This window comes from Mus caroli, unplaced genomic scaffold, assembly GCF_978045245.1.
Source record: "Mus caroli unplaced genomic scaffold, Mus_caroli_1 scaffold_1, whole genome shotgun sequence".
Classification (NCBI taxonomy): Eukaryota; Metazoa; Chordata; class Mammalia; order Rodentia; family Muridae; genus Mus; species Mus caroli.
In genome coordinates, this window is record NW_028227256.1 from 392,381 (window position 1) to 419,023 (window position 26,643).

The 26,643-nt window shown below is 38.8% G+C and overlaps 1 protein-coding gene across 3 annotated transcripts in view; it reads right to left on the reverse strand.

Moving 5' to 3' along the window:
- Positions 1-26,643, reverse strand: part of Xkr4 (XK related 4) — a 459,508-nt gene that overhangs the window by 15,401 nt on the left and 417,464 nt on the right. The gene's annotated exons all lie outside the window — the stretch shown is intronic.

Here is a 26,643-nt window from a genome sequence, read left to right on the forward strand (position 1 = left end):
ACCCTGTGGAAATCCCAGTAGCCATCCTCTGTGAAACAACAAATACTCTAAAAAGCCCAAGTTAATGGGAACACAAAGCCAGCACAGTGTTTGAGATCTGGAAATGTGGTGGGACTAGCTTTCCTGGTGTTTTGTAAGTTGATCAAGGGCCCTGTTTGTTTAGCAGGAAAACTACCATATGCTTGAGGGTGGGAACTGGCTGTTGCTTTAACTTGAGAAAATATTGTCTTCATGCATGACTGTGGCTGGCATTTAAAGCCAGGGTTTTGGTTTAAAAGTGCCGATCTCCAAGGCTTGGAGAGTCCTGTTTTTGACAGGAACAGTGATGGAAGACACCAGACAGACTAGCAGCTGGTTTGTCTTTTTTTCCTCCAAGCAAGAATGATGTGCCTTGTTCCCAAAAGCAGCATACTCCTTTGTGATAAAGACCAGAGTCCATGCAGCAAGTTTGCCCTTATTTCTTGAAACACCTGCTGTGCCATTACCCTTAATGGCATTTCAGTATTCTCCTGTCAGATTTTGCACCTGCTTACTACCTTCTCCTTAGATGAAGAAATATCTGCTCACTCTCATTTCCCTTTTAGCTTTTTGTAAAATAAAAATCATATGGAAACCACTTTTTAAGCCACTTTTCATAATTTATCATCGTTTAGCTAGACATCTCTGATTAAGCAGGATCATTCCACTGATTCCCTACACTCTGACTTTGTCCACTGTGTCTCAGAGTTCATAAGCGTGGTCCTTAAGTTCACCATAGAACATGAAGCCTCTCCACAGAGACATCTTTTGGGGAATTGTGCTTTGTCAATTTGTGTGCTAGCTAGTTTGCTTCAGGATCAATGACAAGGGTTTCTAAGACTCAGGAGGTCTAATGATTTGTAAAGCTCATCTGTTTTTTCCTTCAACAGATCTGTCATTCATCGTAGGTGGGTTGCACCACTGCTTTTGCTCTTCTTTGGAAACAATAGAAGGTATATGGAATTGGAAATTTAAAGAATACCTTTATTAAAGAAACCTCACTTTCTCCTACTCATGAGAAATGAATTTTAAAAGGCAACTATGATGGAAAAGAGTGAAATTCACAGAAAAAAATAACCACCAAACTCCTCCAGTCACTTCTTATCAATCAAGGTAAAGGCCCCCAAATATTTATAAAAATAGTTTCCAGTAGTCACTTCTCACACTTCTCTAGTGAATCAAGAAGAAAATCTGTGGATTTTTGTGGGCACTGGGACATTCAGATTTTTTTCTAACAAGCACACACATTGCTTGCTAATTGGTAGACATCTTACTCAGTTATGGACGGCCAGAGATCACCACACAAAGGAGTTTATGGTAACTCCATTTCTATGCACTGGAAAATATCAACTACATAAAATTTAGGAATGAAAAGAGAAGAAAGAGAAAGAAAACAGAAAAAGTCAGAGGTTGGGAAATAAAAGGTGTCAAGATCATACATGTGACCAACATATTTATGACCAAAGATCAAAGATTGTGCCCTTTTAATTTCAATGTGTGTACTGCACAGGATAGGAGCTGCTCATCTTCTCTCCTTATCTGCACCATTTGAATATTTTTGAGATGGTCACACATAGTCTAGCATGAACTCCAAATCCTCATGCTCATTTCTGAGCAGTGGGGTTACAGTGTGCAGCAAGCAGCCTCTTGAATAGGTTGTACTCTATGTTTTCAAGGTAGTTCCTGAGTCTTTGAGATGCTATGAAACCTCTTTCTGTTCCTTCAGAAAGTGCTCAAGTGCAGAACATCTGAGAAAGACAATTTCTTTTGGTTAGGCTTCTGTAAACCAAAGAACCCTTTGAGCTGAACAGAGAAGTTGTTAGTCCTGTCTATTTTCTAAAACTCAGAAGTAGACTGAACTTCCCTAATGCAAAAGAAAAATCCTAACAGCTCCTAAATCCCTAAGTTTTGGTGTTTATCCGACACTGCAGGTAGAAAGCGTCCCACCTGTGGGTTACAGACAAATACAGTTGCACCAAAAATATTATCTAAAGTGAGTTTTAGAGCATGTGTGTAAGGCATATATGAAAGAAGTACATTTGTGTTTGACTTGAACCTCATGTTTAAGAATGTATAAACATGAATTTCTATACTGAAATCCAAAATTTGAAATATTCCTGGTCCCAATTATTATTATTATTATTATTATTATTATTTATTTATTTATTTAGATAAATTCTCAACTTGTAGTAGCTGTAAGCACACAGTGCCACAATGTTACCTGCTGTCAAATGTAAAAATATAGAAAATTAATTGCTTCCAAATTTTCCTGTACTCTTCATGAGAAATTCTGCCTGTGTGACAAACTAAGACTTGAGAGTGACAGGCTGGGAATTCAAAGAGGAGATCTTTGTCTTGCTTTGATCTCTACACACATGACGTATAATTAAGAGGATCTACATTGTAGAAGCATTCATTCTAGTCTTGACCCTTTTAACCATGAGTGGACTCTCCTTTTCATTTTTCCAATTGATTAATTCATTATTTTTTCTTTTCTTAAAAACTGTGTTCTCAATTAAAATAGAATTCCCTCTTCCCTTTCCTCCCTTCAGCACCTCCAAGCTACCCTCCCTTCAGCCCTCCTCATGGCTCCCTCACTCTCAATTTGACAGTCTTTATTATTATTGTCACATTCCTATGTATGTATGTATATATGCAAGTATGTGTATGCATAAATATATTCACATTTATTCATTTAAGCTCCCTGGTGTTGCTAATTTCTTTTTTTAAATCTATCTTCAATAACTCTGTTTCATTTCTTACAAATTACAATAGGTCAGATATAAATTCACACCTGCTATCGAGTGCTTACAGTATAAACTCTTAATGCAAATTACATCAACTTGGTTATTTGCAATACTAAAGCAGATACCCTACATCCTCCCCTAAATTGCATGGGTTGTAAAACCCCTTACCTTAAAGCACATCAGCGCGTTCTTATACAGTAGGCATATTTTCTTCCACAATCACAGTAAAATTATCACCTTAAGCCAATTTTCTATAAATATAACACATTTTACTAACTACCATCATTTTTCCACCTTTGTCAAACGACCTTAATCATGTCCATTCCAGACCTGTTGCATAGTAAAGGGTTGAATCTAGAATAGGGTTTTACATTCAGTAGCTCCTGAATTTAGTTTTCTTTAATAGGGACTGTTTTTTCAGGTTTTCTTTGCTTTATCATGACACTTGTATATTCTGAAGAGCACAAGACTCCACAAAAGGAAATCAGTATTCCTCACTTGAAGTATATTTTTTCTGTCCTTATGATTACATTTATTTAGGTTATACAGTCCAGGCAGGAATACATAAATGACATTGATCAATATAATTCCCCACATTAAATACTAAAATATAAAGATTCTTTCTATAGTCTCTGTGTATTTCATTTAAAGTAATGAATGACACATATCCCTTATGAAAACTTTATTCTTGTGGTTAAAAAATAGCCAGAGGGAACTTAAGGGGGCTAAGTTATTCCTTACTCTGTTAATCTTGACATAAGACCTCTCAGTTTACCTAACTCATTGACAGATCTCATTTTGTAGAGAAGAAATTAAATGATTATCTCTCCATCCTAATCTACCTCAAAGCTAACTCTGACTTTCTTATAAATAGACTTTGTTTGTTATATCCATCATTCTCTGTATTCTCTTCTTCTATTCACATCTCTACAAGCTCCTTGCCTGGGCCTCCTCTTGCTTAAGAACCACCATCCATCGTCAAGGGATACTTCTTTATTTCAGATATGCTTCCTGTTTTTGTCTTTCTGTTTTTGTCTGCTGGTCTTTGAGCTACTCATATCCCTTGGGATGCAGTCCTGGGTCTTTCCATTTCCCAGCCTGCATCATTCCAAATCCTACCATGCCTCAAATCTAACATCCATCCTGACCACCTTTCTTTTTGAGCTCCAGAGCCATGTCTCTTTATTTGAGGACTTGTCCAGAAGCAGCATGGCTCTTTACTGACAACCTTCACTTCTTCTTGGAAACATGAGATTTCCCCTTTTTTCTTCCCTGCTGTACATCTAACATTATTCTCAGAACAAGAGAGGACATGATTAGACTGGCTGCCGCAGTTCTAAGAACGGGGTTTATGTATAGCCTGAGTGAAATGTCATGTTGCAAATCCACCCAAATCCACATGTTCTGGTATGCTTCTCAGCTTTCAGTCAGGCTGTGTCCACCTGATCCAGGAGCTTTCCTTCTTACTGCACTGTATTCCCACAATTGTTCTGACTGTGAGTAAAATGGCCTTTAGGTTGGAGTGACAGTTAACTCTATCATTGAAAGTTGGTAAAGAGATAGGAAGCCAGAAAGATTGATGAGACACAGTTGATAGAGGGATGATAAATAATCCTTTCCTTTAGATTAGAGCTGTAAGAATAAAACATCCTTGGAAACACTGCATTCCAAGTGTTCTCTAGGCTAAGAGAAGGTTTGTTTGGGACTTCTAATTTAATACTAAAGGAAAGGATTAGTAAGCCACAGGCAAGTTACTGGAAATTGTTCAAGAAATCTGTATAGTTTAAATGAAGTGTTTTCAAATGTATGTGTATAACACTAAGGGAACTAGTAGCTCAGTGAGCCTCCATCCCCAGCAGACACTCTTGAACTAGTGACTCAGTGAGCTGACGTTGTCCTTGACAGGAACTCTAAGTGCACAGCAATTGGTCATCCCTTCCCTCTTCCCCTTTCCTTCTTATGATGTCTTTATTCTTTCTTTTCTTTTCTTTTCTCTTCTCTTCTCTTCTCTTCTCTTCTCTTCTCTTCTCTTCTCTTCTCTTCTCTTCTCTTCTCTTCTCTTCTCTTCTCTTCTCTTTCTCCTCTCCTCTCCTCTCCTCTCCTCTCCTCTCCTCTCCTCTCCTCTCCTCTCCTCTCCTCTCCTCTCCTCTCCTCTCCTCTCCTCTCCTCTCCTCTTCTCTTCTCTTTTTCTTTTTCTCCTTTCTTTGATTATATTCCTACTATTCTTTCCTCCTGTCTTGGGCTGAACTTGGGATTGAACGGTTTAAAAATAAATGATTCTATTAGTGAAGTAAGTTTAACTGTTGTACATTCCTGACCTCAAAATTGCTCTCAAACTTAAAATTTTTTTAAAAAGTAATTTACTAAAAATCTGTCAGATGGTTGGTTGTAGTTTGACCCTTGAAGTTTATGTGTTTGAACCTTAGTTCCCAGTGTGTTGCTACTGGCATGGTGGAAAGAGAGGTGGGGTCCGGTGTGGACATAGTGAGGGCTCTAGTTTCACGACTAGATTAGTCACCTTTTTTAGGGATGTGTTGTTCTCTTCCATCAGAATGAACTATTGTGAGTCTAGAGCTTCTCCAAATGCCTTTTGTTATGAACATGCATATACCTGCCACTGTGATGATCTTTAGGCTCTTTCCAAAAGAAAGTTGTTGAAGACTGGGCTGATCTATATTTCCTCATCACCCTCAGGTCCTGATGTTTGGGGAAGGAACATAGTTCCTTCACTAAAACTAGGAAAAATACCAGCAAAGCCAGCTGTGGCTAGGGCCAGCGCCTTGGCTGAACTGTGGCTTCAGAACAAGAGAACCCAACTCTTCCCATCTGTATGGGGCTACAGTTATCAATCCAGGCCACTGTTTGTCCAGTCTGTAATGTGCTTAAGACACTTTGTATCCCTCTTGTGTAACATTGTTTGATTAGCTCTGATCATTCACTTTCCTTTTCAGGAAAAAAATGTATATAATATGCTGTGCTGTACTTTTTTTTTTATTTCTTTGTTTTAAATGATTCATTTGTTTATTTTATGTATATGAGGACACCATTGCTCTCTGCAGACACACCAAAAGAGAAACCCATTACAGATGGCTGTGAGCCACCATGTTGCTGGGAATTCAACTCAGGACCTCTGGGAGAGCAGTCAGTGCTTTTAACCACCGAGCCATCTCTCCAGTCAACGATGTAGTATTTCTTTCTTTCTTTCTTTCTTTCTTTCTTTCTTTCTTTCTTTCTTTCTTTCTTTCTTTCTTTTTTTTTTTTTTTTTTTTTGGTTTTTCGAGACAGGGTTTCTCTGTATAGCCCTGGCTGTCCTGGAACTCACTTTGTAGACCAGGCTGGCCTCGAGCTCAGAAATCCGCCTGCCTCTGCCTCCTGAGTGCTGGGATTAAAGGCGTGCGCCACCACGCCCCGCAAAATGTGTAGCCCAGGCTGGCCTCGAACTCGTGATCCTCCTGCCTCTGCCTCCTTCAGCAAATCCTACCGGCGTGCGCCACCACAACCGGCTGTAGTATTTCTTAATGAGCTTGCTTGGCATAACTTGTACAATACCTCCCAACCCAGCTTTTCTATCTTCTATTTTTTTAATCTTCTTATCTCCTCACTGCCTCCCTCTTTGGACTCTTACACTGAAAAATGATCTGCCAGTTCATGCCAGAAAGCAGATGCTTCCATCTTGCTCCTCTTGAACCCCATAACCAAGACAAAACAAAACTCCACTTTTTGTAAAGTATGCAGCTTCAGCCATATTGATAGAGCAGGAGAAAATGAATGAAGAGAGTTTTCTGTAGCTATTTTTCCTCCTATGGTCCAACTATATTGCACAGCTTTGCTTCAAATTCTTATCTGCTTTCAAGGTTTCCCATCAAATTTACACAGCACTCACTGTAAACCTTTGCTTTTTATCTCAAGTAACATGTGCTCATACAGTCTTCCCATGATTTGTATCTACATGCATCTCTAATGAGCAGTGCAGGAAAATATTTATATTAAGATTTGAAAAGATGATAGCTTAAACTGTGGCTCGTAGGGATGGAGTTGTGCAGGCAAAAGACCTATCATATTTACTTAAATATTTCCTCTTGGAATTAATAAATACAGAGCTGGAACACTTGGGAATGTAATTAAATGTCCCTTGATTCTGTAGTTTCTAGACTATGAAGGAGACATTTCTAACTTTTAAATGTAAATTGGGTCTTTCATAGATGCATTTCCAACTTCAGGTACCTGCCTTCTGCAGAGCACTTAGTCCAGTTTATAAAGATTTTTTTTTGCATTTGTTTAATCATTATGTTTCTTGTTAGAGGAAACTTTAGGAAAATATAACACCATCTTGCATACTAATTCTATAGCCCTCAATGCATTACACAGTGTCTGGCACATAAGAATTGAAAGGGGCAAGCTAGGAAGGCAAAGAAAGCAGGCTCGATATGCAAAGCCAGAACCATGGAAGACCTGCAATGTGCAGAAGAATTGCATTGTTCTTCTTTGCACTGACATACTGTTCTTGTGAAATTTGGTTAGGGTTGCAAATTTTCCAAACACTATGGAAGAAAATATGTTACTTTGTTAGTGATCTGGAAACTACAATCTAGCTTCATGGGTTTCTCCAGAGACTGTTTCATAAGAGGGATAGACTAATTCCCTGGATGTAGGAGGTTCAATGGAATTGAATTAAGTGCTTTAATCTTTGAGTCTTCAATCAAAGGAATGGACTTGTCTCTCTTCTCTTCCCAGGGAAAAGAGTACCTAACCTTTTCAAGTACAAGGAAGCCAAAAGCTGTGGTGTCAATCATCTGACCATTGGCTGATTTAGAAATTGACTGTAGGTAGTAATAAACAAGCAAGCAAACAAACAAACAAATCCAAAGCACTTTGAAAGATGTTGCTTTGAAAACTTTTAAGCATAATGACAGAGGATGATGCCAGTATTGATGTTCCACAAAATCAATTACACGCTCTGAATATGCTATTCTTTTTATGGCATGGCCAAACAAACTCACTGCTCCATTGCATAGGATCCTAGCACTGATGCTTTGTAAGAAACTTTACAGCTTCACCAGAGTGTTTGCAGTTTATGGTCACAGACAAGGAATGAGCATTTGTTGCTCTGTGTACATGCTCAGGTGTGAGTATGAGGTCTACCTAAATTTTTGTGCAGTGTAAATTCTCGGGTAACTTTCAGAAGCAAATATTTTGTGGTAAATAAGAAATCCAAGGACCAAAGACAGGTTAACTGACTTCTCAGAGCTCCTGATATTAGCAAAGAGTCTGAATCAGTCACTACACACAGGTTGCAGTTGTTAAGATCTGACACTAATAATGGCAAAGATTTCTTGACACTCCCATAATCAAGACTCATGGACTGTCTACCTGTAAACTGTTATAGACTCTAGAAGTCCAGTAATTAATGCCTTCTTTGGCATCAGACACCTAATCCGTCAACTCTGTTTGCTAGTCTCAGACCATAGCTGCCATGATTGTACCTGGTCAAAGGTTCCTGTTTGGAATTCTTTTCATAAAATGGATCAGAAGAACGGGGCACAGGGAAGAAAGTTTTCTTTTTCTTTTCTTTCTTTTTCTGTGCTCTCGGATTTCTGAAAATATCCTCCTTAATCTTAGAATACCCAAGATACAATTTGCAAAACACAAGAAACTCAGGAAGAAGGAAGACCAATGCATGGATAGATCATTCCTCCTTAGAATAGGGAAAAACTAGCCATGGAAGGAGTTACAGAGGCAAAATTTGATCTAAGATGATAGGATGGACCATCCAGAGACTGCCCTACCTGGGGATCCATCCCATAATCAGCCACCAAACACAGACACTATTGCATATGCCAGCAAGATTATGCTGAGAGGACCCTGATAGTCTCTTGTGAGGCTATGCCAGTGCCTGGCAAATACAGAAGTGGATGCTCACAATCCGATAGTGGATGGAACACAGGGCCCCCAATGGAGGAGCTAGAGAAAGTACCCAAGGAGCTGAAGGGGTCTGCAACCCTATAGGTGAACAACAATATGAACTAACCAGTGCCCCCAGAGCACGTGTCTCTAGCTGCATATGTAGGAGAAGATGGCCTAGCTGGCTATCATCGAGAAGAGAGGCCCCTTGGTCTTGCAGACTTTATATGCCCCAGTCCAGGGGAACACTAGGGCCGAGAAGTGAGCGTGGATGGGTAGGGGATCAGGGCAGGGGCAGGGTATAGGAGACTTTCGGAATAGCATTTGAAATGTAAATGAAGAAAATATCTAATAAAAATTTAAAAAAAAAGGAAAAAAATCTTGATTTTTTTTTCCTGAGGAAAAATGTTGTTCAATTTGAATTGAAGTGCATGATCTAATAGTAGCAGGTCAGAGAATAAGTGTCCAGAATCAGAATGGTACCCAATTTCTTTGCCATGTTTAGAGCATGCCAGGGAGTTGCAAATAGGGTATCAACAAGATGATAATACGAAAGTACAAAGCTTTCTGTTCTCTGCCCTTTGTTGGGCACTGTGACAATAAGGAGAATAATTCACTGTTCCAGGGGCTTTCATTCTTTGTACTCAGAAGCCTATTTAATCTTTATTTTGAACCTTGTGACACCTCTGATTAAAATATTTAAGTGTTTTGTTTAGTTTTTCTAGGGATACACCTGCATTTTATAATCCATCTGAGAAAGAAAATTGTACAGCTGTGGGGGAAATAATAAGAGCAGCACAATATGAAATCCTTCCAAGTGTTAATGTGAATGGAGTTGAAGAAGCTTGTGGGAAAAAGCCAAGTGTCTCTCTTCCTTAAAGTGTAAAAACTAATTCCCCCAAGTAAACTCTAAGGAAAGAAAACTTTTCTTACAGTCCAAGTGAATAGTTTGGGCTTCATAGGACACATGGTTCTCTATCATGACCATTCAAGTTAATAGTGAAAAGCAGCCACAGACAATGTGAGAAAAGTAGCAGTCATTTGGGCAAACATACATGCTTTAGCTTCATGTTTTCTCATCTAATGTTTGGACTTGTGTAGTAAAAGTTGGAGAGCAGGGTCAGGATTCACAGATTTTTTTTAGAATATTTATTGTTTTAATATTCATTTTCATAAATTATAACATTAGGGACTAATTCCAAAGCCCAATGACTTTGGGAAGATATTATGTATGGCTGGCTATATTAAAGATTTTACCAGCCTGGAAGTTCAGAAGTCCTGTGTCCATCCAGCTAGCCAAGGAAACTACAATAAATGTCTCCATTTTCCTACATTCCTCACACAGACTGGAATTGGAGCATGAATAAATTAGAGAGGTTGCCTCTTTATTCCTAAGGGGATCTAATAAGGAGCATAGGGTCTATAGTTATATAAACTTGACCATTTTAATTTCCTAAGGGGAAGGACAATATGGACTCTAGAGTTCACCTGGCCTGTCCCTTGTTAAGCTCTATTATGTACCCTGCTTCCAAGAAGGCTAGTTGCTCATTTCAGCCAGGCCTCTGATTGTACTAGTGCAAATGTTAGATGGGAGTTTTATGTTCATTCTTGCCAAATGCTCTCAAGGCTCTCTATGTTCTGTCATGTGTGTGGATTCAGTAGCCTATATGCTGCAAATCATATACTAATGTTACCAGCAATAATGATTACTGGTCTGCTTAGTGGGACTGAAATGTAGTGCATCCCTGGAAGGGTGACAGAGACTGGTCCTGAGTTTAGTTTTCATGAGGTCCAATTGATCATCCAATTCATATTTATTCATTCATAAAGAATTTGAAAATGAACCTTAGCATGGCAACATAAAATTTCAATCAGTAACTGGGAGATAGGTACATCAAACCAGGGAGCATGAGGCATGTGTAGGTTAGGAGGAATAAAGAGAAACAGTGTTGTCATATTATGTTCAGAATGACATTAGGTGAAATGATATTTGTGTTAAAGACCATTGAGAGTCAAAGCTGTTTAATGGTAGGAGAGATGGGAAAGAAGCCAACAGGTGACTCTGTCTAGAAAATTCATACCTATGGTGAGACTTTCCATAGGAACAAATGTGGCATGGGAAACATGGGCAGTGGCAAGATATAGCCATCCTTAACTTGCATAAGGAGTACCGTGACTCATAAACTCCAAGATTAGCATCCTTGTCTTCTCTCTTTCTCTCTACACCTCCCTCAATTCTATCCTCTTATAATCAATTATTTTACATCTGCTACTAAGTGTACAGTCTCACAGTGAAAATGTAGTTCAATGGCAGAACTGAAAACTCAGCATGTGAGATGTAAATTTACAACAGACATGTTTATAGCGGGGGACAAGGTGGAGGAGAGACAGAAAGGTACAGATCGAGACAGAGGCAGAGATAGACAGATAGAAAGGTAGATAGATAGAGAGGACACACACACTCACACACACACACAAACACACACACACACACACACACACAGGTAGAGACTCAGTTTAGGAGAAAGAGGTGGTAAAGAATGGAGGGGAAAAGTGCTGACATGGTTTGGAAGGTAAAAATAATTGTCATGCACACCTGAATATTTGAGGCCTTTATTAACAATCCATGCAATGGTTGAAGGAGGGAATCAACTCTACAAAATACCATGGCACTCACCCTTTCTCAACACACATAATTAACATGCAGGCATACAGGCAAAGCTGAGGCTAGGTAGGTATATTTCAGGAGTGTTGGTGGAGACACTAACAGGAGAAGGTTGGAGGTCATGGCCATGAGGCTTGGAATTTGGGCCTTTACTTGAGAACAGGGAAATGTACAGCATTTGCCAGGAAAAGTTCACACATTCCTTACATGGGGTGGGAGTAGGTGGTGAGTGAACCATGATGAGAGAAACAAACCTGAAGGAGGTGGGAGGTGCTCACATATATCTAGGGCATTTTAGTGGTCCAGGAAAGTGTCTGCTGGAGACCCATATCTCATTATAGGTTGATGGACATATAGATTTGGGAATGAAAAATTACAATCAGCCTTTACAAATCCTAGCTCTGTTCTTAATTTTTCCCTTATGTTTTCTACTTCCCAAGGGCACTTTAATGCCCAAAATTGAAAGGAGTTTTATTGGAGGAAGGTTGGTGTTAACTGAACTTGAGATGAGGCGGTACATCACATGGGTAATAAGTTTTCATACTCTATGCAGACAAAGAAGACTCCTTTGGCATGTCCTTTACCCAGCCTTGAGCAGGCTAAACAGATCTCAAGTGTTTGTCACAATGGGTTTAATGATCTAGGTGGAGTCATCTGCCTTGTTGTTCTTATAGGAACGTAGAAGAATAGACTGTATGCTGAGCTTGTTTTAAAACATAATCTAGCTGAAATAAAAGATGGGTTTTGTGGTTTTCCCATTATAATCTGCAGCTACAAAATTAAACTTTGAGCCTTGATCAGAAATTTTGTCTTGGCTTTACCCATTTCTCACACCCGTCTTTTTTCATTTCCAGCCCCCCTTTCAGATAACCCAGTTTTCCATGGCCACTGTACCACTACATGTGGCGCCAATGTAAGGACTAAAAATTGAGGGACCCACTGAGAAATGCTGTCTTGGGTGGAGCCCCACAGGAAACAGAAAAAGTTACAATAGCCTACATAATAAACAATGAACAAAATTAATGCTAGCACTAGTTAGTTATAAAGTTTATTTCTTGGAGGCTGTTGTTACAAGTGGTACACTAAAGGGATGGAGCTAGGCTAAAATGGTGTTGATCTAACACCAATTTCACCTAGGGCTGACAGCACAATGGAGCAGGGGACTTCTATATAGACCGGGTTTAAAAAAAAATGAGATGTTAGAAAAATTCTTGGGGGCGCAGGGTCGGCTGACACTCGCCAGCTACCCACAACACCCTCCACAGGATCTTGGGACTTCTGGTGAGTGGAGCACAGCTTCTGCTCCAATCCAAGTGCTCGGGACCTGAGACTGCATTAGTTAGGGAAGCAGAAAGCGGCCTGAGTAGGGCCACAGGCCTCATCCGGCCAGATCAGCGCCAGGGTAGCGGGAGAGCAGGGTTGCCTGACACCCGCCAGCTACCCACGACCCCCCCGCCTCAGGATTTTGGGACTGCTGGGGAGTGGAACACAGCTTCTGCTCCAGTCCAATTGCCTGGGACCTGAGACTGCACTAGTTAGGGAATCAGAAACCGGCCTGAGTAGGGCCACAGGCCTCATCCGGCCGGATCAGCACCAGGGTAGCTGGAGCTCAGGGTTGCCTGACACCCACCAGCTACCCACGACCCCCGCCACAGGATTTTGGGACTGCTGGTGAGTGGAACACAGCTTCTGCTCCAGTCCAATCACGCGGGACCTGAGACTGCTCTGGTTGGGGAGAGAGAAATCCGGCCTACATAGGGACACAACCCTCTTCCGGTCAGAAAAGCACCAGGGCAGCCGGGGCGCAGGGTCGGCTGACACTCGCCAGCTACCCACAACACCCGCCACAGGATCTTAAGACTTCTGGTGAGTGGAGCACAGCTTCTGCACCAATCCAATTGCGCAGGACCTGAGACTGCATTAGTTAGGGAAGCAGAAACCGGCCTGAGTAGGGCCACAGGCCTCATCCAGCCGGATCAGCGCCGGGGTAGCAGGAGAGCAGGGTTGCCTGACACCCACCAGCTACCCACGACCCCCGCTGCAAGATTTTGGGACTGCTGGTGAGTGGAACACAGCTTCTGCTCCAATCTTTAAACAGTGACAACGATAACAACTAACCCCAGAGATTACCAGATGGCGAAAGGTAAACGTAATAATCTTACTAACAGAAACCAAGACCACTCACCATCATCAGAACCCAGCACCCCCACTTCGCCCAGTCCAGGGCACCCCAACACACCGGAAAAGCTAGACACGGATTTAAAAGCATATCTCCTGATGATGATAGAGGACTTCAAGAAGGACTTTAATAACACACTTAAAGAAATGCAGGAGAACACTGATAAACAGGCAGAAGACAATAAAGAGGAAGCACAAAAATCCCTTAAAGAATTGCAGGAGAACACTGATAAAGAGTTACAAATCTTAAAGAAAAACAGGATAACATAATCAAACAGGTAGAAGTCCTTACAGAAAAACAGGAAAACACATCCAAACAGATGATGGAAATGAACAAAACCATACTAGACCTAAAAAGGGAAGTAGACACAATAAAGAAAACCCAAAATGAGGCAACACTGGAGATAGAAACCCTAGGAAAGAAATCTGGAACCATAGATACGAGCATCAGCAACAGAATACAAGAGATGGAAGAGAGAATCTCAGGTGCAGAAGATTCCATAGAGAACATCGGCACAACAATCAAGGAAAATGTAAAATGCAAAAAGATCTTAATTCAAAACATCCAAGAAATACAGGACACAATGAGAAGACCAAACCTACGGATAATAGGAGTGGATGAGAATGAAGATTTTCAACTCAAAGGACCAGCAAACATCTTCAACAAAATTATAGAAGAAAACTTCCCAAATCTAAAGAAAGAGATGCCCATGAACATACAAGAAGCCTACAGAACTCCAAATAGACTGGACCAGAAAAGAAATACCTCCCGACACATTATAATCAGAACAACAAGTGCTCTAAATAAAGATAGAATACTAAAAGCAGTAAGAGAAAAAGGCCAAGTAACATATAAAGGCAAGCCTATCAGAATTACACCAGATTTTTCACCAGAGACTATGAAAGCCAGAAGATCCTGGACGGATGTTATACAGACACTAAAAGAACACAAATTCCAGCCCAGGCTACTATACCCAGCCAAACTCTCAATTAACATAGATGGAGAAACCAAAGTATTCCACGACAAAACCAAATTCACACATTATCTCTCCACGAATCCAGCCCTTCAAAGGATAATAACAGAAAAAATCCAATACAAGGACAGGAACCACGCCCTAGAAACAACAAGAAGGTAATCCCTCAACAAACCTAAAAGAAGACAGCCACAAGAACAAAATGCCAACTTTAACAACAAAAATAACAGGAAACAACAATTACTTTTCCTTAATATCTCTTAATATCAATGGACTCAACTCCCCGATAAAAAGACATAGACTAACAAACTGGCTACACAAACAAGACCCAACATTTTGCTGCTTACAGGAAACTCATCTCAGAGAAAAGGATAGACACTACCTCAGAATGAAAGGCTGGAAAACAATTTTCCAAGCAAATGGCATGAAGAAACAAGCTGGAGTAGCCATTCTAATATCTGATAAGATTGACTTCCAACCCAAAGTCATTAAAAAAAGACAGGGAGGGACACTTCATACTCATCAAAGGTAAAATCCTCCAAGAGGAACTATCAATCCTGAATATCTATGCTCCAAATACAAAGGCAGCCACATTCATTAAAGAAACTTTAGTAAATCTCAAAGCACACATTGCACCTCATACAATAATAGTGGGAGACTTCAACACACCACTTTCACCAATGGACAGATCATGGAAACAGAAACTAAACAGGGACACAGTGAAACTAAGAGAAATTATGAATCAAATGGATCTGGCAGATATCTACAGAACATTCTATCCTAAAACAAAAGGATATACCTTCTTCTCAGCACCTCATGGTACCTTCTCCAACATTGACCACATAATTGGTCACAAAGCAGGCCTCAACAGATACAAAAATATTGAAATTGTCCCATGCATCCTATCAGATCACCATGGACTAAGGCTGATCTTCAATAACAAAATAAATAATAGAAAGCCAACCTTCACGTGGAAACTGAACAACACTCTTCTCAATGATACCTTGGTCAAGGAAGGAATAAAGAAAGAAATTAAGGACTTTTTAGAGTTCAATGAAAATGAAGCCACAACATACCCAAACTTATGGGATGCAATGAAAGCATTTCTAAGAGGAAAACTCATAGCTCTGAGTGCCTCCAAAAGGAAACTAGAGAGAGCACACATTAGCAGCTTGACAACACACCTAAAAGCACTAGAACAAAAGGAAGCAAATTCACCCAAGAGGAGTAGACGGCAGGAAATAATCAAACTCAGGGGTGAAATCAACCAAGTGGAAACAAGAAAAATTATTCAAAGAATCAACCAATCAAGGAGCTGGTTCTTTGAGAAAATCAACAAGATAGATAAACCCTTAGCCAGACTCACTAGAGGGCACAGGGAAAGTATTCTAATTAACAAAATCAGAAATGAAAAAGGAGACATAACAACAGATCCTGAAGACATCCAAAACACCATCAGATCCTTCTACCAAAGGCTATACTCAACAAAACTGGAGAACCTGGATGAAATGGAGAAGTTCCTAGACAGATACCAGGTACCAAAGTTGAATCAAGATCAGGTTAATGATCTAAACAGCCCTATATCCCCCAAAGAAATAGAAGCAGTCATTAATAGTCTCCCAACTAAAAAAAGCCCAGGACCAGATGGGTTTAGTGCAGAGTTCTATCAGACCTTCAAAGAAGATCTAATCCCAGTTCTTCACAAACTATTCCACAAAATAGAAACAGAAGGTACTCTACCCAACTCATTCTATGAAGCCACAATTACTCTGATACCTAAACCACAAAAAGACCCAACAAAGATAGAAAACTTCAGACCAATATCCCTTATGAATATTGATGCAAAAATCCTCAATAAAGTTCTTGCTAACCGAATCCAAGAACACATCAAAACAATCATCCATCCTGACCAAGTAGGTTTCATCCCAGGGATGCAGGGATGGTTCAATATACGGAAATCCATCAATGTAATCCAGTATATAAACAAACTCAAAGACAAAAATCACATGGTCATCTCGTTAGATGCGGAAAAAGCATTTGACAAGATCCAACACCCATTCATGATAAAAGTCTTGGAAAGATCAAGAATTCAAGGTCCATACCTAAACATGATAAAAGCAATCTACAGCAAACCAGTAGCCAACATCAAAGTAAATGGTCAGAAGCTTGAAGCAATCCCTCTAAAATCAGGGACTAGACAAGGCTGTCCACTTTCTCCATACCTATTCAACATTGTACTTGAAGTCCTAGCCAGAGCAATTCGACAACAAACGGAGATCAAAGGGATACAAATTGGAAAAGATGAAGTCAAAATATCACTTTTTGCAGATGATATGATAGTATATATAAGTGACCCTAAAAATTCCACCAGAGAACTCCTAAGCCTGATAAACAGCTTCGGTGAAGTAGCTGGATATAAAATTAACTCAAAAAAATCAATGGCCTTTCTCTACACAAAGAATAAACAGGCTGAGAAAGAAATTAGGGAAACAACACCCTTCTCAATAGTCAAAAATAATATAAAATATCTTGGCGTGACTCTAACTAAGGAAGTGAAAGATCTGTATAATAAAAACTTCAAGTCTCTGAAGAAAGAAATTATAGAAGATCTCAGAAGATGGAAAGATCTCCCATGCTCATGGATTGGCAGGATCAACGTTGTAAAAATGGATATCTTGCCAAAAGCAATCTACAGATTTAATGCAATCCCCATCAAAATTCCAAATCAATTCTTCAACGAATTAGAAAGTGCAATCTGCAAATTCATCTGGAATAACAAAAAACCTAGGATAGCAAAAACTCTTCTCAAGGATAAAAGAACCTCTGGTGGAATCACCATGCCGGACCTAAAGCTCTACTCAGAGCAATTGTGATAAAAACTGCATGGTACTGGTATAGTGACAGACAAATAGACCAATGGAATAGAATTGAAGACCCAGAAATGAACCCACACACCTATGGTCACTTGATCTTCGACAAGGGATCTAAAAACATCCAGTGGAAGAAAGACAGCATTTTCAACAAATGGTGCTGGCACAACTGGTTGTTAACATGTAGAAGAATGCGAATCGATCCATTCCTATCTCCTTGTACTAAGGTCAAGTCTAAGTGGATCAAGGAACTTCACATAAAACCAGAGACACTGAAACTTATAGAGGAGAAAGTGGGGAAAAGCCTTGAAGATATGGGCACAGGAGAAAAATTCCTGAATAGAACAGTAATGGCTTGTGCTGTAAGATCGAGAATTGACAAGTGGGACCTCATGAAACTACAAAGCTTCTGCAAGGCTAAAGACACCATCAATAAGACAAAAAAACCACCAACAGATTGGGAAAGGATCTTCACCTATCCTAAATCAGATAAGGGACTAATATCCAATATATATAAAGAACTCAAGAAGGTGGACTCCAGAAAGTCAAATAACCCCATTAAAAAATGGGGCTCAGAACTGAACAAAGAATTCTCACCTGAGGAATACCGAATGGCAGAGAAACACCTGAAAAAATGTTCAACATCCTTAATCATCAGGGAAATGCAAATCAAAACAACCCTGAGATTCCACCTCACACCAGTCAGAATGGCTAAGATCAAAAATTCAGGTGACAGCAGATGCTGGCGAGGATGTGGAGAAAGAGGAACACTCCTCCATTGTTGGTGGGATTGCAAGCTTGTACAACCACTCTGGAAATCAGTCTGGCGGTTCCTCAGAAAATTGGACATAGTACTACCGGAGGATCCAGCAATACCTCTCCTGGGCATATATCCAGAAGATGTCCCAACCGGTAAAAAGGACACATGCTCCACTATGTTCATAGCAGCCCTATTTATAATAGCCAGAAGCTGGAAAGAACCCAGATGTCCCTCAACAGAGGAATGGATACAGAAATTATGGTACATTTACACAATGGAGTACTACTCAGCTATTAAAAAGAATGAATTTATGAAATTCCTAGCCAAATGGATGGACCTGGAGGGCATCATCTTGAGTGAAGTAACACAATCACAAAAGAACTCACACAATATGTATTCATTGATAAGTGGATATTAGCCCAAAACTTAGGATACCCAAGATATAAGATACAATTTGATAAACGCATGAAACTCAAGAAGAATGAAGACCAAAGTGTGGACACTGTGCACCTTCTTAGAATTGGGAACAAAACACCCAGGGAAGGAGTTACAGAGACAAAGTTCGTAGCTGTGATGAAAGGATGGACCATTTAGAGACTGCCGTATCCAGGGATCCATCCCATAATCAGCTTCTAAACGCTGACACCATTGCATACACTAGCAAGATTTTGCTGAAAGGACCCAAATATAGCTGTCTCTTGTGAGACGATGCCGGGGCCTAGCAAACACAGGAGTGGATGTTCACAGTCAGCTATTGGATGTATCACAGGGCTCCCAATGGAGAATCTAGAGAAAGTACCCAAGGAGCTAAAGGGATCTGCAACCCTATTGTTGGAACAACATGATGTACTAACTAGAACCCCGGAGCTCTTGTCTCTAGCTGCATATGTATCGAAAGATGGCCTAGTCCGCCATCAATGGAAAGAGAGGCCCATTGGACTTGCAAACTTTATATGCCCCAATATAGGGGAATGCCAGGGCCAAAAGAATGGGAATGGGTGGGTAGGGAAGTGGGGGGCGCTATGGGGGACTTTTGGGATAGCATTGGAAATGTAATTGAGGAAAATATGTAATAAAAATATTAAAAATCAAAAAAAAAAAGAAAAATTCTTAACACAAGTAGACTTATGCTCTCCATGGTTACCAAAAGTAAAAGTGGTAAATACACAAATGGCATGAAAAAGAGAGAAAAAAGAGAGAAAAAAGAGAGAGAGAGAAAATAGGTTTCAAACAAAACAAAACAAAACAGTTGTCTCTTTCTGAGACATGTTAAAAAAAAGAGAGAGAAAAATGAATATATTATTTCAGAGCTCTCCTAGGGACAGGAGGAAATCAGGAGATGTCTTGCTTCCTCTCTGGCTCTTACTGGAGATATCCTTAGATATATCTAGGTCCCTTTGGGACATCAAGTTCTATTCCCACTCTGTCTATTTTCTGTCCTTGGTACAGAGTGTCTATGTGTGTCAATTTATATCTGTTTTTGTTTTGCTGTTTAAATGATTTTTGTTCTGTGTTTCATGTTGAAAAGAAAATATGGTTTAAACTTTATCTGTGGGCTGTCCACCCCGTGATTTAGTTTAACTTGTTTAAAACACAGTCTCAATTTACACAACAAAAACTGATAAGGTACCCTACACTGTAGCTGAGTGTCAAATACAGCTAGCAAAGGCCTGCTAGGGGCTGATTATCTGCCAAGCCACTTTTAAAGGGGCCAACAGCTTTCAACATCTTTGGTAAGAGAGCTGAAAAATCTCTACAACTGTATATATTAGATTCAACAAGTGACAAAATGCTTTTTCTCTTAAAATTACAGCTAGAAAAGATAAGAAAATTTTGTTTGGCTTAAATGTATAAGATGTGTGTAGCCACTTCATTTTTGTTTCTGATGGGTTTTAAAGGTATAAATATGTTCTACATGTCTTGGTTATAGAATATTGGTTTATAAGTTATTGGGTATGATTAAAACTTTCTAACATTGGTAACAGGAAGTTAGCTCAGGATTAGAGTCATTCTAAACAGTAACATGTGACATGAGCCAACCTAAGAAAATAGGTCTCTAAAGATACTTCTAAATTGAGATATTTTATATAATTTTTACCCTAAAAACTAGACTTATAAAAGATAAGATTTAAAACAACATCTCTTTAATGAGGTATTAAAAGTTACACTGTCATACATTCACATATAAGAACTGGCAACCAATTTTATAATGTAAAAGTAATGCTCTTGATATTGATTAAAAATAGATTCTTTATACCATTAAATTTGGGTTTTGTTTTCCAAAATTATAGTTATGCTCTAATATTACAAAAGAAACTTAAAAATTCTAGTTAAACTGACAGTGTTCCATTGGCTACAGTTTGCAATTCAGTCACAGGCTCAGGATTTTTAACTCACACATATTTGTAATTAAAAAAAAATTAAACAAGTCGAGATGATTATAAGAGTAATGAAAGAGGTAAAAACAGCTGTAACACAGTATCAGCCTGCTGCCCCCTTTTACACAAGCTTTATTAGATACAGTGGTAGAAGCAAATTTAACCCCTCAAGATTAGAAAGGAGATCTCAATGGGAGATTATCTAACAGGGTTCCCAGTGAACTGCTAAAAGTATTTTTGGAGATCCTGACAAGACCTCTTTTTGTTAAACAATTGCCTTATGAAAATGACAAAGCAGCCTGCTGCATGGCCATTTGGCCATAGGCCATACAAAGCAAAGACAGACTCATCTGTCTTTGTACAGAAATCAGACCCTGATACAATCAGGGTCTGCTTAGGGCTGCTGCCTTGCATGGGACTACAGTATAAGCCATGCTTTCATGGCATGGAGGTGATAAGGAATGTTTTAAGTATGGGGGCATAAGTCATTTTAGAAAAGACTGTCCAAAAAATAGAGTCATAGACAGACAGCAGAATTACTCCCCTAGAATCCGTTCTTGGTGCAGTAAGGGTAATCATTGGGACAGGCCTGAAAAAAATAGGTCCATATTAAGAACACTTACAATCGAGTTAATATAAAGCTCAGAACGAGCTTTCCAGTTGCCATTCTAAGAAATGCATATAAAATTATTATAGTTTTAGAAAATTGTTTTTATACTATTCCTTTATGTCTTGATGGCTGTAATAGGTTTACATTTAGTGTGCCAGCTTGTAATTTTAAGGAGCCCATGAAACAACATCATTACAAAGTTTTGCCTCCAAGAATGGCTATTACCCTTACATTATGTAAAACATTTGTCTCTGCTTCAATACAAGACTTTGAATTCTTCAGTGTATATTATTCATTATATGGATATTTGATTAGCTGATCTTTTGGATAGAGTTTTATTACAAACCTTTGCTCTTCTTATACAACAAGTTTAAATTTTTGAAGTAGTTTTTGTTCCAAAAAAGATTCTAAGACAATATATTTTTCAATATTTGGGGCCTCATTTATTTCCTAAACATATTGTGACACAGAAAATTCAAGTAAAAAAAGACAATTTACTTACTTTAAATGATTCTTGAAAGTTGTTAGGAGATAATAATTGGCTAAGATCTCACCTTAAGCTTGCCACAGGAGAATTTATATAAACTAAAATGATTGTTGGCTGTTTTACAACATTCCTTTGGCAAAAGGGACCATTAATGTAGATTCATCTTTCTTCATCTCCAAGTAAAGTTTAAACACCCTATTATAAAGCTGTTGCTGTATTACACAGAATTGTAGGATAGAATCATGAAAGTATTTTAGAAAAAAAAATGTCTTAAGAGCCTGACAAAATGTCTATTCCTTATGCAAAGAACAATTAAGTGGGTTATTACAGAATACTGATATATGGTCTATTACATGACAAAATTTTAGACAAAATTGATAATCATAATCATTATCCAAAAGACAAGTTGTTAAAATTTGCCTCTATACAAACTTTTGTATTTCCTATAAATTTATGCATGCAGCCAATAAAGAATACATTTACTGTATTTATCAACAGCTCATCTAATGAGAGAGAAACATATGTAATTAGATCACATGTTTATTCTCTGGTGTTTCCCCCTCTCCCCCACTTCACAAATAATTAAATTACATGCTGTAGCCACTGTTTTTAAAATGTTCAAAAAAAATCAAGCTTTTAAATTGTATAATGATAGCCAATATATAGCTTATGATTTACAATTGCTTGAACTTGTTCCTTTTTTAGATACTGCTATTATAACATTTTACAATTATTTATAGAAATACAGCTTTACTTAAGAAAATGTACTGTACCTTAACTTTATCAGACATTTAACAGCTTAGAGTGGATTGCCTGGACAGACCCCACAGGACAATGCCACAACAGATTTATATAGCAGGAAGATTATAAGCCTTACACAGGAACAATTGACCATACAATCTCATTCTTTAAATTAGCAAAATAGTAATAGCTTGAGAAAACAATCTTGTCTTTCTAAAAATTATACATGTCAAATTGTAAGAACTAATTGTCCTCAGCTTCTTCATGTAGCATATAATGGTGTTAATCCTCGAGGACTTATACCTAATCAATTATTACAAATAGATGGTATTCATATTTTGAAAAATTAAAATATGTACATGGGACTTGACACCTTTTCAGGCTTTCTGATTACAACTGCTTTAATAGGAAAAACAACTAAAAATATAATTTGTCATTGCCTACATTATTTTTCTATGCTTGTTGTTCCAAATCAGATTAAAACAGATAATAACTGGATATTACAGTCAAACATTTGAGATGTTTTGTAGACAATCTAATATTACCCATATTACTGAGATTTCTCACCCTAAAGGACAAAATATTGTAGAACAGGCCTATAGAACTTTAAAACAATATCTTCATAAAAGACAAAAAGGGGGAATTATATCCCCATATACCACAAAATTATTTAAATCATGGTTTTTATTTAAAAATTTAAAATTTGGGTGCCAAGAAACTCTCAGCTTAGTGTCTATGGCATCCTACAATTAGGCATACTTATGCCTAGGTGAAACGGAAAGATCCATTTATTGACATATGTCATGATCCTGATCAGGTATTTAATATGGGGAAGAGAGCATGTTTGTATTTTTTCCATAGGAGTGTGTTAGCTGCAAGAGTGATTGGTGTGACATCCTGATGCTGACCTCTGAGCTTCCTGAGTGTCCTGACAATGGTGACAGGAAAGTTGTATTGGACACATGTTCTTGATGCCCTTTTGCTTGCCTATATCCCACATTGGACAAACTGACTTGCTTTAAGCTTTTAGACCTTGTGGAACAGAGAAAATGGAGACTATGGAAACTTACTTAGACTCTTCTCTTTCCTTTAATGTGACCAGTTATTCTGACTCAATCATAGACTGGTTTTAAAATCAATCCAATATTTAAGAAAAAAGGAAATGACTGTCTACATATTTAGAAGTTAGACATATTTAGAAGTTAGTTACAGTTCTTTATGAATTTACATTTACAGTGGATAAAATTGGACCTAGATTTTGAACAAGTGTTAGTACAAGTGTTTAAGCTCCTAATCTTTTATACTTCCTTCAACAGGGAAGACTATGTACAGTCCTCCATGAAAAATTTTACTTTTACATTGATCATTCAATATAGTAAAAAATCTATGGCTAAAGTTTGAGAAGGACTACCCAAAAGGAAAAGAGAAAAACAAAACAAAACAATAACAACAACAACAACAAAAAACAATAAAACCAGAATCAGAGATAATTTAAATCCTGAGATTTCTCAACTTCTCCATGTTTTACAACTTTAATTTCTACACTGCTTATACCATTAATTATAATCTTGTTGCTTTTAACTTTTGGACTTTGTATCTTAGATTGATTGCCTTCACACAGGATCACTTTCCTCAAGCTAAGTTTTTTCACCATGATAGTTATTCATCGCTATGAAGAAATGCACTGAGTGCATATTGATATGTCCTTCATGGCTTTGGTCTGAATGAGAAAGAGTGTGCTATAGAAGACTAGTACTCAGTGATGGGTAAGAGTGTTCTTGAGCTCTTACGGACCTAAGACAGAGACATGCATCAATGCTATGTTTGTCCTCCATGATGGGTAAGAAGGAACAATGTAGAAACTGACCTAAGACAGACACAGTCACCTGGCCACTCTATACCCTAGACAGGATTATGGAAAACAAGTAAATCTTGTGCTCACATCCAGCTACTGATACTGCTCATATTTAAAAAACAAAGAAGGGGGAATTGTGCCCTTCCCCCAGCCTCAAGCAGGCTAAAAAGACCTTGAGTGATTGCCACAATAGGTTTAGTGACCCAGGTGAAGTCATCAGCCTTGCTGCTCCTACAGGAACTTAAAATAATAGACTGTCTGCTGATCTTGCTTTACAACATAATCCAGCTGAAACAAAAGATAGGCTTTGCTGTTTTCCCTTTATAAGCTGGAGCTACAAAATTAAACTTTGAGCCTCAATAAGAAATTTTGTCTTGGCTTCATCCTTTTCACACACCCTGTCATCTTTCATTTCCAGCCCCCTTTCATGTAATCTAGTTTTCCATGGATGCTGGATGGCTACACTTTGGAAGGAGATGTTAAAATAGGAGAAAGAACATGTGGTTGTATTTTCCTGTGCAGGGTTTGCATGTTATTTTACTTGGATGAAAGAGGTATACAGCAGAGGCCATGAGATTGAAAGGAAAGGCATGGTATCCATCCATGAGAGTCAGTTTTAAGTGTCAACTTGATGGGATTTAGAAGCTCCTGGATACGATCAGGGAAGCACACCTTGCATTTGTGAGGCTTTTCTAAGGATGACGTGCAGTGGTCAGCATCCACCCTGGATGATGAGGACACCATCCTATTAACTCAGGTCTCAGGGGTAGAAAAGAAAAGAGGACAAAGCCAGCCAACACAGGTTTGCTTGCTTGCTTGCTTTTTTCATGCCCTGGCTGCTGTAGTTTGAGCTTTTCTACCATAACATCTGAAACCTCTGTCATCAATAGGCTGAAAATCCTAAGATCATGAGCCACAATAAGGCCTGCTTCCCTTTCTCAAGCTCTTTTCTCAGGAATTTGTCACATGAAATGAAAATATATCACCATACCATGCCTGTGATTTCAGAGAAGTATGAAGCATGAAGTTTGGTGACTAGTTCTTGGAAAATCCCAGGTAAGAGAGACAGCTGGTCCTCAGGAACATCTAGAATTTTATGCCAGAAAGAAAGGTGTCTGTTCAACTTCATGTGTGGTTTATAAAAAAGAGGGTCAAAATAGAGGCCTCTCCTAAGGCTGGAAGTCAGAGAGAGACAGTAAAGGATGCAGAGGTGGGAATTAGTGGAGAAAAGAGAAAGGCTGTTCCAACTATGATGAAGTCCCTGCAGCAGAGAAAGTCATTGGGCTGTTTTTGATTGCTTATTTTCTGAGCTTTCAACGTTAACTAATTTCTGGCAGATACTTTATATGAACAATTTGCTTTTAAGCTGACACAGTGTTCCATATCTGTGTCATGAGGCCAAACTACTTCCCTGTACAATGGAGTTAGAGAGCTGGAAGGAGATTCTTCAGCTGGGATGGAGGCTGGACTTTTGCTTCTTCTCTATTTTCTAGTGACATGCCTCCTTGGGGTGCTTCAAATTTTATTCCATCAATAAAAAGAATGTATCTCTGTTGTGACCATATGGCTTTCTCTCTAGAATGGCTTGCTCACTAGTCACCCCCTCCCCTTCTCCTCATAGTTTCTCAAGTGCTTTCTTGTTTCAGGGATGTCTGGGGAGAAGTCATGTAGCAGCTATACAACTGTATAACATTATGTATACTGCTTCTGGGAGACATGCAGTACTTTTGAAAATGTAGAGTTTCACAGAACAAAGTGCTTCAGAGCAACTGGCCACAGGTTGAATGTTACCTAAGAGTGTGTCACACTGCTTCTCCACACAGCTGCTGAGTCAAGCTGATGATGGTCAGGATTAAGGATTAGAATATTCTGGGTATGGTCTGTATTTCATTCTGCAGGCTTTGGTTAAATTAACCAACTGCATTCTCTCTGACCTCTTCCTTAGTTTGAGTCCCTGTTAGATTCAAATGTTATTTTATAGTTAAACTGACTGTCCAAAATGGTATTTACACAAGTTTCTCCCTAGCTATACATTTTTAAAGACTCTTTTCATGACCCCTTAAAACAAATTTTTTTTTTTAATGAATTGAATGGGAGTGCCCCATTCTCCCAGTCTATGTGACTGCAGATAACAAGTCCCTGCCTGGCCATGTCACATACTGCTGTCATCCTCCCCCTCTAGGCATTAGTCTTTATCCAGACAAGCTTGGGCTTTTTCCCCTAAAAGACATGGATGGGCCCTTTTGCTCATTGGCTGCTATGCTAGTTTGTGCCCTAACCACCTGCAAATAGATTAGACTTTTAACTCTCTGCATGAAGAAAAGGGACTCTGTGGGAGTGTTTTTGAGAAGCATTGTCTCTATTGTTCAAATGATAGCATCTAAGGGAACCTGCCAGCAATGTGGCTTACTGAACATGGCTGTAAAATTTCTTTTAGGAAATCCCTGGCTGTGAGTGAT